A 14,381-nucleotide genomic window follows, 5' to 3' on the forward strand; every position below is an offset into this window, starting at 1 on the left:
CAGCCGACAGTTCTTTAATTCTTCTTCTCATCGTGTCGTCTGAAAGCGGGACAGTTTTCAACTTGTTAGCTGCATCTGTACCAAGTAGAACCTCACACATGTCCACCGCAGCAGGAAGCACAAGGTCCATTCCTATTGAGTGTGGCTTCTTACTGTTTGCATTGCTCTACGCCACCAGATACAAAGCTTGTTTTCTTGCACTTGAAGACAAACACATTTTGGTCTCCAATCCTCATTCTCCATAAAGCCAAACTCGATGTAACTGTTGTCATACTTCCTAATTTTAGCTGATTTGGCCTTTACTTTACATGATAATTTGGACAGAGTTAAATATTTGTCCATTATGATACTTGACTCAAACACGACACATCCTCAGCAGTGTCTCCTCAGGCCCAACTACATAGTTTCACAGACCCCCAACCCATGCATGGTCTGGAGACCCCAGTTTGAGGGTTGTTGCACTAATGGACTCAGGCTTGAACCTGCAAAGGCATCTAAATGTGATTGCAAAGTCTGCCTTCCATCACCTGAAGAACATTTCCAGGATTAAAGGACTGATGTCACAGCCGGTTACGGAAAAACTAATCCATGCATTTAATTTTAGTCAAATAGAAAACTGAAATGCTGCAGCTGATCCAGAACGCTGCTGCTCACATCCTCAATAAGACTAAGAAAAGCACATCGACCTGGTCCGTAAAGTCTAACTCTTGGACTGAATGTATTTTTGCCTGATGCATTCAAAAAGTCACCAGAGTAAAGAAATGTATAATATATGTGAATTATGTGCGCCGTTTGGAAGTAATTTCGATAAAACTTGCTGTATAAGCAAAAGTGCCAGAACATTCCTCAATCGGGCAGTTCCGGAATGTGACGTCACAAACAGAACTAGTGCCGTGCATCCAGCTGCTAATACTACGTCTTTCGCCAACGATTTGTTACACTTTATTAAGAACTCGTACTCTACGTACAAAAAAATTATTAAAAAAAATGTCTGATACACCTTCAAACTCCCCCTCAAGCATCGGCGACTCCGATACCGAATATATATACGAAGAAACGGAGTTTCTTCGTATATATATTCGTATATATATTCGGTTAGATATAGTCTCCTCAAGGTGAACCTGAGGAGACTATATCTAACCTGCCCAAGACATAGAGCCTAGTGATGGGTCGATGAGGCGTCATGAAACGTTTTGACACATTGCAACTCTGTGCCGATACTGTGCCGATACTGTGTCACTGAATACTGACACCTGCTGGACCTTAAAAATCACTACAGGCTACCTGGTTGACAGTGTTAACTAGCACTGATTTGATGATCAAGTATACACAATACAATTTAAATCATTGTATGTTGCATTGTATTATTTTATATTTTCTTTTGAATTAAACATATATTTGATTTTTTTTAGATACAGTCAATAAATAATGTGAAGGAGGATGCTTGTGGACTGGCTTTTTTATTTTTTTTTTTACAAATGGTTGATCGGGCGCTGTGTTTAGTTACCTGACTGATATCATCTGTTCTGAAATCGGACATGCTGAGTATGACAAAGGGAGGAAAAACTACTCAGAGTAGCAACTTTCTACTAAGGGTAGATCAGCCGTTTTTTTCTGAAACGACGCTCAGAACAAAGACGCACAGCGCAACCCGCCCAACCAAAAAAGCGTTGCAGAACCCATCCATCAGTGGTGCGCTCCGATCAGCACCTGGCGCTCACAGAGCGAGACTGTGGTACAACACCATCACACCAGAGTTGCAAAATAGTTAAAAATTAATCATTATTAACCGTTATTTTGTTTACAGTTCAGCTTGGATTTTCTTTACTGCGCAGCATAGCTCTGCTGTGCGCGCTGCTGTGCGCGAATGCACACGCGTGCAGCTTAGAGGGAACAGAAACAGTTTGGCGCGTCAGTCAGTTCGAAACAGGTGCTGTATTGGTCACGTGACCGAAACAGTTCCTGTATCGGTCACGTGACTTTTCCGTAGTAATACACACATCGACACGGGTTTCGCTCTATGAGACCGACACATGCGCCGACGCATCGGTGTTGCCGGACCCATCACTAATAGAGCCCATGCTCCATTGTAAGTACCCCTCACAATCCTCGCTCGTGAAGTGTGAATTGCATGAAACACTTTTGTCACTGCCGGCAATCCAGTCCTTTCGCGTTTCTTTTACAAATTTATCCCATTTCTTTCGGACCTTTTGATCCACCGGCAGAGTATGTAGCGTTACTTTCTGGCCCGCACTAGACCGCGGTGAAGTTGGCTTGACATTGGACATTCAAGCTCCGCGGCGTCAGCGGAGCACTCTTGAGAAACAAAAATCAAATCAGATTTGTTGACGGTCCCACCGTGTATGGGAGAAAGGAGCAGCTGAGAGACGCTGGCCGAAATCGGAGTCCTTCAACCAGATCAACCGTGAGCTAGATCCCGCTGACTCCGCGGAACTTGAATATCCAATGTCAAGCCAACTTCACAGCAGTCTGCACTACAGCCACCAACTACGGCATTTTTTTTTTTTATATACGTACATGTACAATGTATGCAAACCCTCTGGCATGAGTCTGTGAAAAGGATTAATAAGACAAAAACACCAAAATAATCCTTAGTGAACAATGTTTGTTTTAACCTACCGGGCGGGTCTTCCTCTCTGCTGAAGCGCTGTGTGCCCGCTTTCTGCTGTTAAACAAACATGTCTGAACGTCCATCCATCCATTTTCTGACCCGCTTAATCCCTCATGGGGTCGCAGGGGTTGCTGGTGTCTGTCCCGATATAAAATAATTCTTAGCCGTCCAGTGGTTTCATGCTTCCATGCTCTCTCGTGTGTACTCCCTGCGTGTTTATAAGGTAGCTGTATATGTTGCCGTACGGAACCCTTGGCCAGCATTTCACAGACTCGCTCCGTCCCTTCAGGCTTTTGCGGTATAAATCTGGCAATATGATACCATCAACTTACTCTTAAAACGATCTTGTGATACGTTATCTAAAGAAGAAAAATACGCCGAGAACTCGTCAATTTCCTTCTAGTCCGGCGCGCATGAAAACAATAGCAGTGAACTGGTCTATAAGCGACGCTAGAAGGCATTTTATTGTGGACTTAGTTTGCCGATTTTTTTTAAAAGCGCTTGCTCAAAGTAGACGTGGATCAGCAGATTTGGTGTGTGAAAGAAGATACTGGAAAACATCCTTATATCCTTGTTTGCCGTACAGGTTGTACAACGTAAACGCCTGTGTGTTTCTATGCAAGTTCGCTGCGCGCATTCTCGGTGTTCTTGAACTGACGTCACACGTCGGAAATGGCCGATCGTAAACGAAGACAGCACCAAATTCGGAGTACCAAAATCGGCGTATAAAATGCGCAATATTTCAAATTTAAACTTAATTTGAACACTTTTGACACATGAATATTCAAAGTTTACCTTGTTCTGGAAGTTTTCAGGATTTTCTTTCAGGATTTTCTTTCAGTCCAAGAGTTAGACTTTAAGACCTTACACTAACTTACTGTATCTCAGAAAATAGAATTTAAAATACTTGTTTTAGTCTATAAAATCCCTGAATGGCTTAGGAATGGCTAAATACATCACAAAATTGTTATCAGCATATCAACCCTCCAGACCACTAAGGTCTTCTGATTCAAGCCTAATCTGGTAAATGGCTTGTACTTGTATAGCACTTTAACTAGTCCGACGACCCCAAAGTGCTTTACAACCTGTAAAAAGTTGATTTATTATATTCTACCAACTGAAACAAACTTCCAAAAAACTGTAAAAAGTGCTTGAAAGCCTGAGTTCTTTTAAATCAAGATTATAAACACATTTGTTTAGGATTGCCTTTGACTGTTCTGATTAAACTGTTAACTGAAACATCTAAATTTGTAGTCAAATTTTTGTTTCTGTTTTTATTTTAATCATGAATAGCCCTTTGATGTGTCCTTGTACTGAAATGTGCTATACAAAACAACTTGCCATTTCTTGCATTGTATGGTTTCTTCTGTGCTTGTTTAAGACAGATTTGTGACTAAACATTTGTCCACATAGATCACAACAGAAAGGTTTCTGTCCTGTATGGATTCTCATGTGTGTGTTTAAATGTACTTTTTGATTAAACCTTTGTCCACATAGATCACAACAAAAAGGCTTCTGTCCTGTATGGATTCTCATGTGTGTGTTTAAATTTACTTTTTGATTAAATCTTTGTCCACATACATCACAGCAGAAAGGCTTCTCTCCTGTGTGGCTTCTCATGTGCGACTTTAAATTAGATTTGTCCCTAAATCTTTGTCCACATAGATCACAACAAAAAGGCTTCTGTCCTGTGTGGATTCTCATGTGTGTGTTTAAAGCTGATTTGTGGCTAAAGCTTCTTCCACATAGATCACAACCGAAAGGCTTCTGTCCTGTATGGATTCTCATGTGTATGTTTAAATCTCCTTTTTGGCTAAATCTTTGTCCACATAGATCACAACAGAAAGGCTTCTGTCCTGTATGGATTCTCATGTGTGTGTTTAAAGCTGATTTGTGGCTAAAGCTTCTTCCACATAGATCACAGCAGAAAGGCTTCTCTCCTGTGTGGATTCTCATGTGTGACTTTAAATTAGATTTGTCGCTAAATCTTTGTCCACATAGATCACAGCAGAAAGGCTTCTCTCCTGTGTGGATTCTCATGTGTGACTTTAAATTAGATTTGTCGCTAAATCTTTGTCCACATAGATCACAACAGAAAGGCTTCTCTCCTGTATGGATTCTCATGTGTGTGTTTAAAGCTGATTTTCCCATAAATGTTTTGCCACAGTCTTTGCAGCTAAGCTTCACTCCCATGCGGCTTTTCCTACATTTTTTCTTCTCTGTAGGACACTTCTTATATCCAGAGTCTGACAAGTGTTTCAGCTCAGAGAGAGGGTGATCTACATCACTGTCCTCTTCATCCTCCTCAGTGTCTTCAGTCTCTAAAAAAATTGAAGCATCTCCATGATCTTGTATCCTGGTGTCTCCATCATTCTCTTCTGGAAACTCTCTGCCTTTAATTTGGTCTGGATAAAGCTGTGAGAGCAGCAGAGACTGTTCATCATCTAGACTCTTTATGGGAGGAGCAGAGACTGGAAGCCTGATGGCATTAATCACCTCCTTCCCATTGAGCTGCTCTCCTGGCAGACTGATGTAGATTCCCTTCTGTTCCTCCTTTATGTGGGGGGGCTTTGGGTCATGCAGGTCAGCAGGAGGTCTGTGGTCTAAAGAAGCTTCTTCTTTAACAATCAGCTTCTGCTTAACATCTGCAGGAAATATTGAAAGACATTAGGCAGATTAGAAAATGTTTGGATTTCATCCTTTACTGAGGCACATTTTGATTCTGATATATTTAGGAAATTTTGCTAGATTAAATTCTTTGACAGAACATGCAGAACAGTAAAACACAGAATAAAATGACATGACTGTTATAAGCCCTGCAAAACCTCAGTTCTTTGTAGAGCTACCTTTTTTAACCTTAAAGTGCTGATGACACGACATTGACCTTTTCAGCCATGCTTTTAAAACAAAATATTACGCTTTGTCCAATGTGCCTCGTGTGTCCATGTCCACACATAAAAGAGCATCAGATTATAAGACTGTTTGTCAGGGTTCTGCATGCGTCTTCCTGCTCCGGGTTTTTTCCACAGGTGGTGGTGGTGTCTGAGGGGGCGTGCCCCACACCTGCGGCTCGTCAGAGGCAGATTCCTCTGGCTTCTTAAGCGGCGCACAGACAGATGGAAGATGCCAGAGCCTTAAACCAGTTGTGGTACGACGTGTCCTCTGGCCAAGCCTTGGATTCTGCTTGCTGTGAGTTTTTGCCTTCTCTGACTTTGGACTAATTTTTGATCTCCTGTTTTGTCACAGTTTTGTGTGCATGGATGCACTCACCTGTCTTGGAGCTCCGAAAAGGATTGTGTACCAGTGGAGTTCTCTGCTCAGATTTTGCTGTGGCGTTCCCCCTCATGCTCCCTTGCCGTTACCAAGTCGGGCTTGAGGTTTCCCCTCCCGGATTCCACTGGCACCCTCAAGCTTCCTGTTCTCTGGTCAATCAGTCTTTCGCTCCTGCCTGCTGAGGTTGTCTCGGATCTCTCGCCAGCTCCATCTGCCGCCCTCCAGCCACCACCCACCTACTAGAGTAGGCACACTAGTTCCCTCGGCACTTACTCTTCCCCGGTTAGGTCTCTTCGACTAATGGTAAGCAGCGCACGATTCTGACACGTTCCTGGTTCTTGCCTTTGACTCATTATTCCCCTTTCCTTACAGTCATCCCTGCCCCCGACGCTCAGGCCTCGTTCCAGGCTACGAGTAGCTTCGTTCTCTGTTCTGCATTGTTTCCTTTAAAAATAAACACCTTAAAACTGTGTACTGGTCTCCCGTTCGTATCAGCATGTGGGATAAACATTTGAAAAACATGACAGAAGGCTCTGGCCACCAAAGCCCAGCAGATGCGTTCGGGCGGCAGCTAGCTGCACAACAGGAACAAATGCAGTCTCTTGGTTTAGCCATTAGCTCCACTCACAACCAGCTTCAGTTGGTAGCTGCGCAGCTTAGCCAGCTAACCAACTCCGTGACTTCCGTGTTGTCTCAACCCGTCAATCAAGCTCCCGTCACCCCGCCTCCCGCTGATCAGAATGCGAAGGTCAGTAATTTGTATCCGCCTCCTGAAGGTACGTAACCGTGCCCTGAAAGATTCTCTGGCGAAAGCGGGGATTGTGGTGGTTTTTTATTTCAGTGCAAACTAGTGTTTAATTGTTCACCTCTGCTTTATTCCTGCGATCAGATAAAGATTTTGTACGTTCTCTGGCTCCTGTCAGGCAGGGCTCCTAGATGGGCCAAGGCCCGATTGTCAGTCTTTTGGTTGTTCCTTTTCACAATTCAGAGTTCAAGACTTTTTTTTTTTTTTTGACTGAGTCAAACTCAGTTAAATGTTAAACCACCCAAGCCAATTTACCAGCACAACGCGTTCAAAGTAACACACGTTAGCAACACTTTATTTTGGGTATTATATTTATAATACAGACCGCTGTTCCCTCGATGGAGACGACATGGACCAGGACTGAGATAGGCAGCTGGACACATAGCCCTCCAAACATCCTCACCTGAAAATGTAATCCCACCCCAACACTAACAACTCTCAACACACATGACAATAGACACCCAGGCCGCGTTCACCCCCACTCCCCCAAGAAGGGGAGCAGAGATTGTTCTAAAGATGAGTTTTATACTCATCTTATAACACTGCAGAACCCAATCCATAAACCGTACTTTAGTGCATATTTGTTGTCTTTTTATGTCTCTAAATGTAAAATTAGTACTAATTTAAATTCTTAATGCCATGTCTATCTTTGTTTAAGCCGTTAAAAATGTTTTGGCATTAAAACAGATATTTATTGACAAGGGGAGAGATAGGGCATTGGGACTTGCTCTACAGCCGGTCCCGCGACCTGACGTCACAAACTGGGAGGAGGCAGTACTGTTCTTCACCAAGATGGCGGCCCCCATAAAAGGACCTTCAAATGAAAATTACTCTTAATTAAAAAAAAGGTTATGATTTATTGAACAGTATGTAATAATTTTATATTTAAAAGCATGGTGTGCTTACGTTTTTATAAATCTGACGACACAGTAATATCTCTCTCTCTCTCTCATATTACATCTAACTGTACTCAACATACATAAATACAGTGAACAATGTATTTACGTACACGTTTATGTCACTCCATGTTTAAGGTTTGCAACAAGACAATCCTGTGAAAATCCATTAAGGTTTTTGCCGAGTTTTGCTTCAATAAAAATGCTGACCGTGGGCCGGTTTTACGTTGTGTTCAGGCTGGAAACTTTTGTCCCATTTAAACCGGTTCCATTTGGCCCAGCTATCCACCACCTTTATGAGCACTTTGATTATAGTTTTTTTCAGTACCAGTATGACTTTTTTCATCACTTTTTGCTCTCCGCCTCTCTGCCTACTCGGACGCTCTTTTCTCTGCTCCCTGCTTGCTTGCATTTTCCTCCCCTTTTTATCTCCTTTTTATCTCTTAACCAAAATTACAGAAAGTTGGATTTAGTTATTTTATTTTATTTAATTTCTGTGATTTATTTTTGAGTTTGATTTTTTCCCCGTGTGGACTCTTTTAGTTTTCAGCTAATCCACACAAGATGCCTCTTTACAACAGCCCAGAGGAGGCAGTTCTCAGGAAAAATGCTCTTATGGAAAGACTTCAACATGAAGCGGATATGAAGGAGAACCACCTGATTCAAAGGATGCCTACCTTCACCACAATGGACTTTGACAAGCTTTTACAGAAGATAGCTGTTATGGAACTGAAAATCTGTCGACTCGAAGTGAATTATGATGTAAACGCCACGCATGGAAATGAAACAACCCTGCCTGTGATTCTGAATGGTGACCACCAGCCCAGCGACTCGGCGAACAAACAGTCCCCGGAGGAAAATGAGAATCCCTGGATCACTCTGGGTGCAAGACCAAAGGATAAACGAACCCCGCACCCAGACAAAGAAAACTGGCCGAGACTACAGAGAGATGTCCCAGGACAAGTGAAACAACAACGGGCTGTTCTCAAAACAAATGATAGGAGTAAACCTGCTGGAAATGCAGGAATTCCATTACGAAACAGATTCGCTCCGCTCCAAAATGTGACCAGGGAGGATCACGACAACAATCAGAGGTATGTCAACGATTTTCGTTCTAAGACATCACAGAAAAGACATGCCACAGGGCCAAGGACCCTGATATTATGCAATGGATCTGTAAGGGGGATTAAACATTTCTGTAACAAGAAAAACACAGAGGTGTTGATTTATAACCCTTCGAACTTTGGCCTGGTGTCTGAAATATCAGACAACCTTCAGAGGATCTTGAAAGAACGCCCGACCTTGGAAAAACTCATAATACAAGCTGAAGCCCTGGGCGACATCACCCGGATAAGACAGAAGTATTGAAAGAGGATTACATTCGTTTGTTGAACCTAGTTCATGGCCTTAATATCAAGGTGTTTCTTAGCGGCCCTCACTCGCCCGTTTACTGTGGAGATGAGATTTTTTCCAGAATTCTGATGTTAAACAAATGGCTGGAAAAAACATGCAAACAAACAACTGTAACCTTCATAGACAACTTTAACATATTTTGGGAAAGAAGACATCTGTTCAACAGAGATGGCTTCTCTCTAAATAGGTCAGGTGCAAAACGGCTGATTTCAAACATCTTCTATTCTGTGAACCATACGACATCAGCTTTGTCCCAAAACAAAGTACATCCAGTGCCTAAACAAAAGATAAGCCCAGTGCAGCCCGAACAAGCCAAGATAAACATGGCCAGAAAGATGACACAGAAAGAGGCTTCGTCAGAGCTACAGGAGGATTCATCCCAGATCTCAGCAGGACAACGAGAGGACCAAGAAAATCCATTGTCACGAACACCGGTCCGGACTACACCCGCCTCGCCTTCCTCTCCACAAAGCCCAGAGGTTCCTTTTCTGGAATTTTCTCCCAACATGAACAAAGTATTTAAGATTGGCCTACAGATGACATCCTCTCCATATAGCCACAGCTCTGTGACTAAACCAGCATCTTCCAAAGGCCGCAGAGCCCCAGATCCTCCTCTACGTATCACGGAACATGCCTGTCCTCAAGACCTTCAGATTACTTCGCTGTGATACACAGCGGGCCCTCGCTGCACGTTTATCAGACAAGACAGTTTCGAGAATCAGCTTGGGTCTTTTCCCGGGAATTACGGAATATCTGTGATGATTCGTGGCAGAAAAAAGAAAAACAAAAGGATAAACAGGAACAAATACTTGAAAGTCATTAACTGTCAGATGCAACCTGCCACAGAGACATCATCAACCACCAAATCATATAAACTAGGTTTATTAAACATTAGATCTCTGTCAGGAAAATCCCTTTTAATTAATGACTTTATTATTGACAACAATCTTGATGTTATGTTTTTAACAGAAACATGGTTGCATGAATCTAATGAAGAAGTAATACTGCTGGAGTCAACACCTCCAAACTACAATTTCCTTTGTGAGAGCAGACAGCAAAGGAAAGGTGGAGGAGTAGCAACATTGTTTAATGATTCACTAAAGTGTAAAAAGGTGTTTTTGGGAAAATTTGACTCTTTTGAACATTTGGCTCTCAAGGTAAAGAGCCCGGTATGAACTATGTTTCTGAATGTTTACAGGCCTCCTAAGTCCACATCAAACTTTTTTAAGGATTTTAGTGACCTCTTGTCTGTGATATGTGTTGATTATGACTGTTTAATTATTGTGGGAGACTTCAACTTTCACGTTGACAACCCTGAAGACAGAAGTGCAAAAGAACTGTGTGACACACTTAGAAACTTTGGTTTAACTCAGAATGTTAAACAGCCAACACACAAGCAGGGGCATATTTTAGACTTAATCATCACTAAAGGTCTAAACATTTCACAGGTCAATGTAACTGATGTTGCCTTATCTGATCACTTCTCCGTTACCTTTGAATGTATCATTACCAGTGACTCATTTAGCCAAAGGGACATCGTAAGAAAACGCACCTTTAAGGACAATGCCACTGAAACTTTTATTCAAGCTTACTCTGCTACTTCAACCTTGGGCTGCAACTCAGTAGATGAGCTAGTAGATAACTTTCAGTCTAAAGTGTCAGACATCATTGACTGCATTGCTCCAGTTAAAGTGAAAGTTGTTTCCGGGAAGAAAAAATCTCCTTGGAGAAATGCTCCAGCAGTTAGAAGTGAAAAAAGGGAATGTCGAAAAGCTGAACGCAGGTGGAGAAAGAATAGACTCCTGGTTCACTATGACATCTATAAAGAGAGACTTAACAGATATAACTTACAATTGAAAAATGCAAGAGAATCTTTCTTCTCTGAGATCATTAAGAAAAACATTAATAATGCTCGTGTCTTATTTTCCACAGTCGACAGGTTAACAAATCCTCCTGTGTCCGTGGCTTCAGAACTCCACTCCACCAGGGCCTGCAATGAATTTGCAAACTTCTTTACTGAAAAAATCCAAAAGATTAGAGGATCTGTTTGTACATCCATACTAAGTTCAGTACCAACGTTGTCTCCTACCAGAATTGATTTTGACCAAATGTCCCAATTCAGCCAAATAAACTCCAAAAGCTTAGAGCAGATAATTCAGCAGTTAAGTTCCTCCTCAAGCTGCCTTGATGTTCTCCCCGCAGCTTTCTTTAAAAAAGTTTTACCTGTCATAGCGTCTGATTTGACTCAGATAATAAACGCGTCCCTTCTGTCAGGTGTTTTCCCCCAGTCCCTAAAAACAGCAATTATCAAACCACTGCTGAAAAAGAACAATTTAGACAAACTTCTACTCCAGAACTACAGGCCCATCTCAAACCTCCCCTTTATCAGTAAGATCATTGAAAAAGTTGTATTTCAACAATTAAACACCTTCTTAACTACGACCAGCCGCTTTGATGTTTTCCAGTCAGGTTTCCGTGCTCACCACAGTACAGAGACCGCCCTTATCAAGGTGTTTAATGACATCCATATAAATACAGACTGTGGAAGAACCACCGTGCTGGTTCTATTGGACCTCAGTGCAGCATTTGATACTGTTGATCACTCCATCCTGTTAGAACGCCTGGAGAACTGGGTCGGCCTTTCTGGTACAGCTCTCAACTGGTTTAAATCCTACTTAAAGGACAGGGACTTTTTTGTATCAGTAGGTAACTTTACATCAGAGATGACAAAAATCACATGTGGGGTTCCCCAAGGGTCCATCCTGGGTCCCCTCCTATTCAATATCTACATGCTCCCTCTAGCCCAGATAATAAAAAATAACAACATCAGCTACCATAACTATGCAGACGACACACAGCTCTACATCACCATGTCACCAGGTGACTATGAACCAATTCAGGCACTGAGTAAATGCCTAGAAGAAATCAATGCATGGATGTGCCAAAATTTTCTCCAATTGAATAAAAACAAAACTGAAGTAATAATATTTGGACCAATAGAGGAAAGATCAAAAGTTAGCACACAGCTTCAGTCGCTTCAGCTAAAAACCACCAATCAGGCCCGAAATCTGGGAGTAGTGATGGACTCAGACCTGAACCTTCAAAAGCATCTAAAGACAATTACAAGGTCAGCTTTCTATCACCTAAAGAACATTTCTAGGATTAAAGGACTGATGTCTCAGCAGGATCTGGAAAAACTAATCCATGCGTTTATATTTAGTAGAATTGATTACTGCAACGGTGTTTTCACAGGTCTGCCTAAAAAGTGGATCAGACAGCTGCAGCTGATCCAGAACGCTGCTGCCCGCGTCCTCACTAAGACTAAGAAAGTAGAGCACATAACCCCAGTTCTAAAGTCCTTACACTGGCTCCCTGTATCTCAGAGAATAGACTTTAAAATACTTCTGTTAGTCTATAAATCCTTAAATGGCTTAGCACCTAAATACATCACAGACTTGTTATCAGTGTATCAACCATCCAGACCACTAAGGTCTTCTGGCTCCAGCCTACTCCACATACCTAGAACCAGAACTAAACATGGAGAAGCAGCATTTAGTTCCTATGCTCCGTTTATCTGGAACAAACTTCCAGAAAACTGTAAAAGTGCGGAAAGCCTGAGTTCTTTTAAATCAAGATTAAAAACACATCTGTTTAAAATTGCCTTTGACTGTTCTAGTTAAACAGTTTTACTGTTTTTAATGTTCTTTTTTGTTACTACATTCTATACCTACTTGCTTTTATTCTATTTTCTATCTACATTTTATTATTTTGGTATATCTTAATCATGTAAAGCACTTTGTATTGTCTTGTACTGAATTGTGCTATATAAATAAATTTGCCTTGCCTTGCCTAATCAAGAGTAGGGCCAATCAAACTGGAGAAGGGACACAAAGTGAAGTGAACAGACTTTTTTTCACTGATTGGCCAAGGACAAAGAAGGTTTTTAATGTAGAAATCAAAGGAAAAGTTACATTTAGAGTGATGTTAATATTAAGGACCACAAAAAATTGATTGAAAACTGAGTGGGTCTATTGCTATTCTCTCAGAACAGCAGCTAGAGCTGCAGTGAGTCCCTCCCTACTTCCCTCAATTCTGCCTCACAGGCACAGGCAGCTGCCTCATCCTGAAAAACCTGCATGTAGTCAGAGCAAAGAAAGCAGAGAGGAGACCTACTCAGTTTTCACATTGCAAATGTATAACATATGCAAAACTGCTTGGTATTCCTCCCTGGATTACAAAGGGCATTTAAATATAATGTAAATATAGGTTTTAACATTCTAATAGTTTGCCCTACATTTCCTACATTATCACATAAATTAATCTTATTGTGTGTTGCGTTTGAATAACATTTTAATGACAGTGACACATTAATCTTTATAGTTTTGTCTGACTGGATGCAATTGAATCCAGTGAGTTTTGGCCTTTAGCTGCAACACGGGACACAGAAACAAACTGAATAAATCCTTACTGTTGGTAGGAGCAGCAGTTAATGGAAACCTGCTATCAGTCTCCTCCTTCACAAGGAGCTGCTCTCCTTCCTGATGGACCCCGGGTTCCTCCTGTTCCTCCTTTATGTGGAGGGGCTCTGACTCCTGCTGCTCCCCCTCAGGACTCTGTTCTTCAGGAGCCTCTTCTTTAACATCTGCAGCCAACACTGAAACACATTACATGCTTTATGAACAACTAGATCTTTACAATGTTACAACAATGTCAACAGAGACTGAAACTGATCAAACGGCCAAAGGCGTCATGTTGACCACCAACAGTGTACAGATACAAGCACTAATGCAACGTCTTTACAAATCTTAAAAAAGAGGGAATTAGGTGTGGAAATATAGCCGTGTTTCACAATAAAACCTTCCCATAACTAAAAGAGCTAACATGTATAGGCTTAAGTCAATATTGAATGTCAGTTTTAGGCAAGGTCTGTCTCACATACACCTACAAACCCCCTAAATGTTAGAATATCATGATGCTGACCCAAAACTTTATTTGGTCCCCAACTTAGACTTGTGTACCAAAACTAAGGACATTCACTGTGTATGTCCAAGTATTTCATTTATCAGAGATTTAACCAATTACCTGTGTGGTCTAAGGAATGATTCCCATGAACAAAACTGTCAGGCTAGAATGACCTTCAAAGGTGCAGGTGTGGAAACCAAAATTGAACGGGCAGGTAACAGGTGATTTGTTAGCACCCCAGAGACAGAAGATCTGTTATATTACAACCACCATGACAAATTTACAGACTAAAACTGCCCAACCAAACCGTTTTCTGATCCCCATCTCAAGGTCCAGTAGTCCACATCAGAAATATGGTTCTGCATCACCTTGACATTGTCAAATTTGATTCAGTGATTGA

General features: G+C 41.6%; 1 long non-coding RNA gene across 1 annotated transcript in view; it reads right to left on the bottom strand.

Annotated features, from left to right (window-relative positions):
- LOC118562466 overlaps positions 1-13,526 on the bottom strand; it is a 28,383-nt gene extending 14,857 nt beyond the window's left edge. The window contains exon 1 of the long non-coding RNA XR_004930638.1: positions 13,488-13,526. This is a non-coding gene — a long non-coding RNA (uncharacterized LOC118562466). The remainder of the gene's footprint in view (positions 1-13,487) is intronic.
- Between the last annotated feature and the right edge of the window lie 855 nt (positions 13,527-14,381).

This window comes from Fundulus heteroclitus, unplaced genomic scaffold (assembly GCF_011125445.2).
Source record: "Fundulus heteroclitus isolate FHET01 unplaced genomic scaffold, MU-UCD_Fhet_4.1 scaffold_947, whole genome shotgun sequence".
NCBI classification, from domain to species: Eukaryota; Metazoa; Chordata; class Actinopteri; order Cyprinodontiformes; family Fundulidae; genus Fundulus; species Fundulus heteroclitus.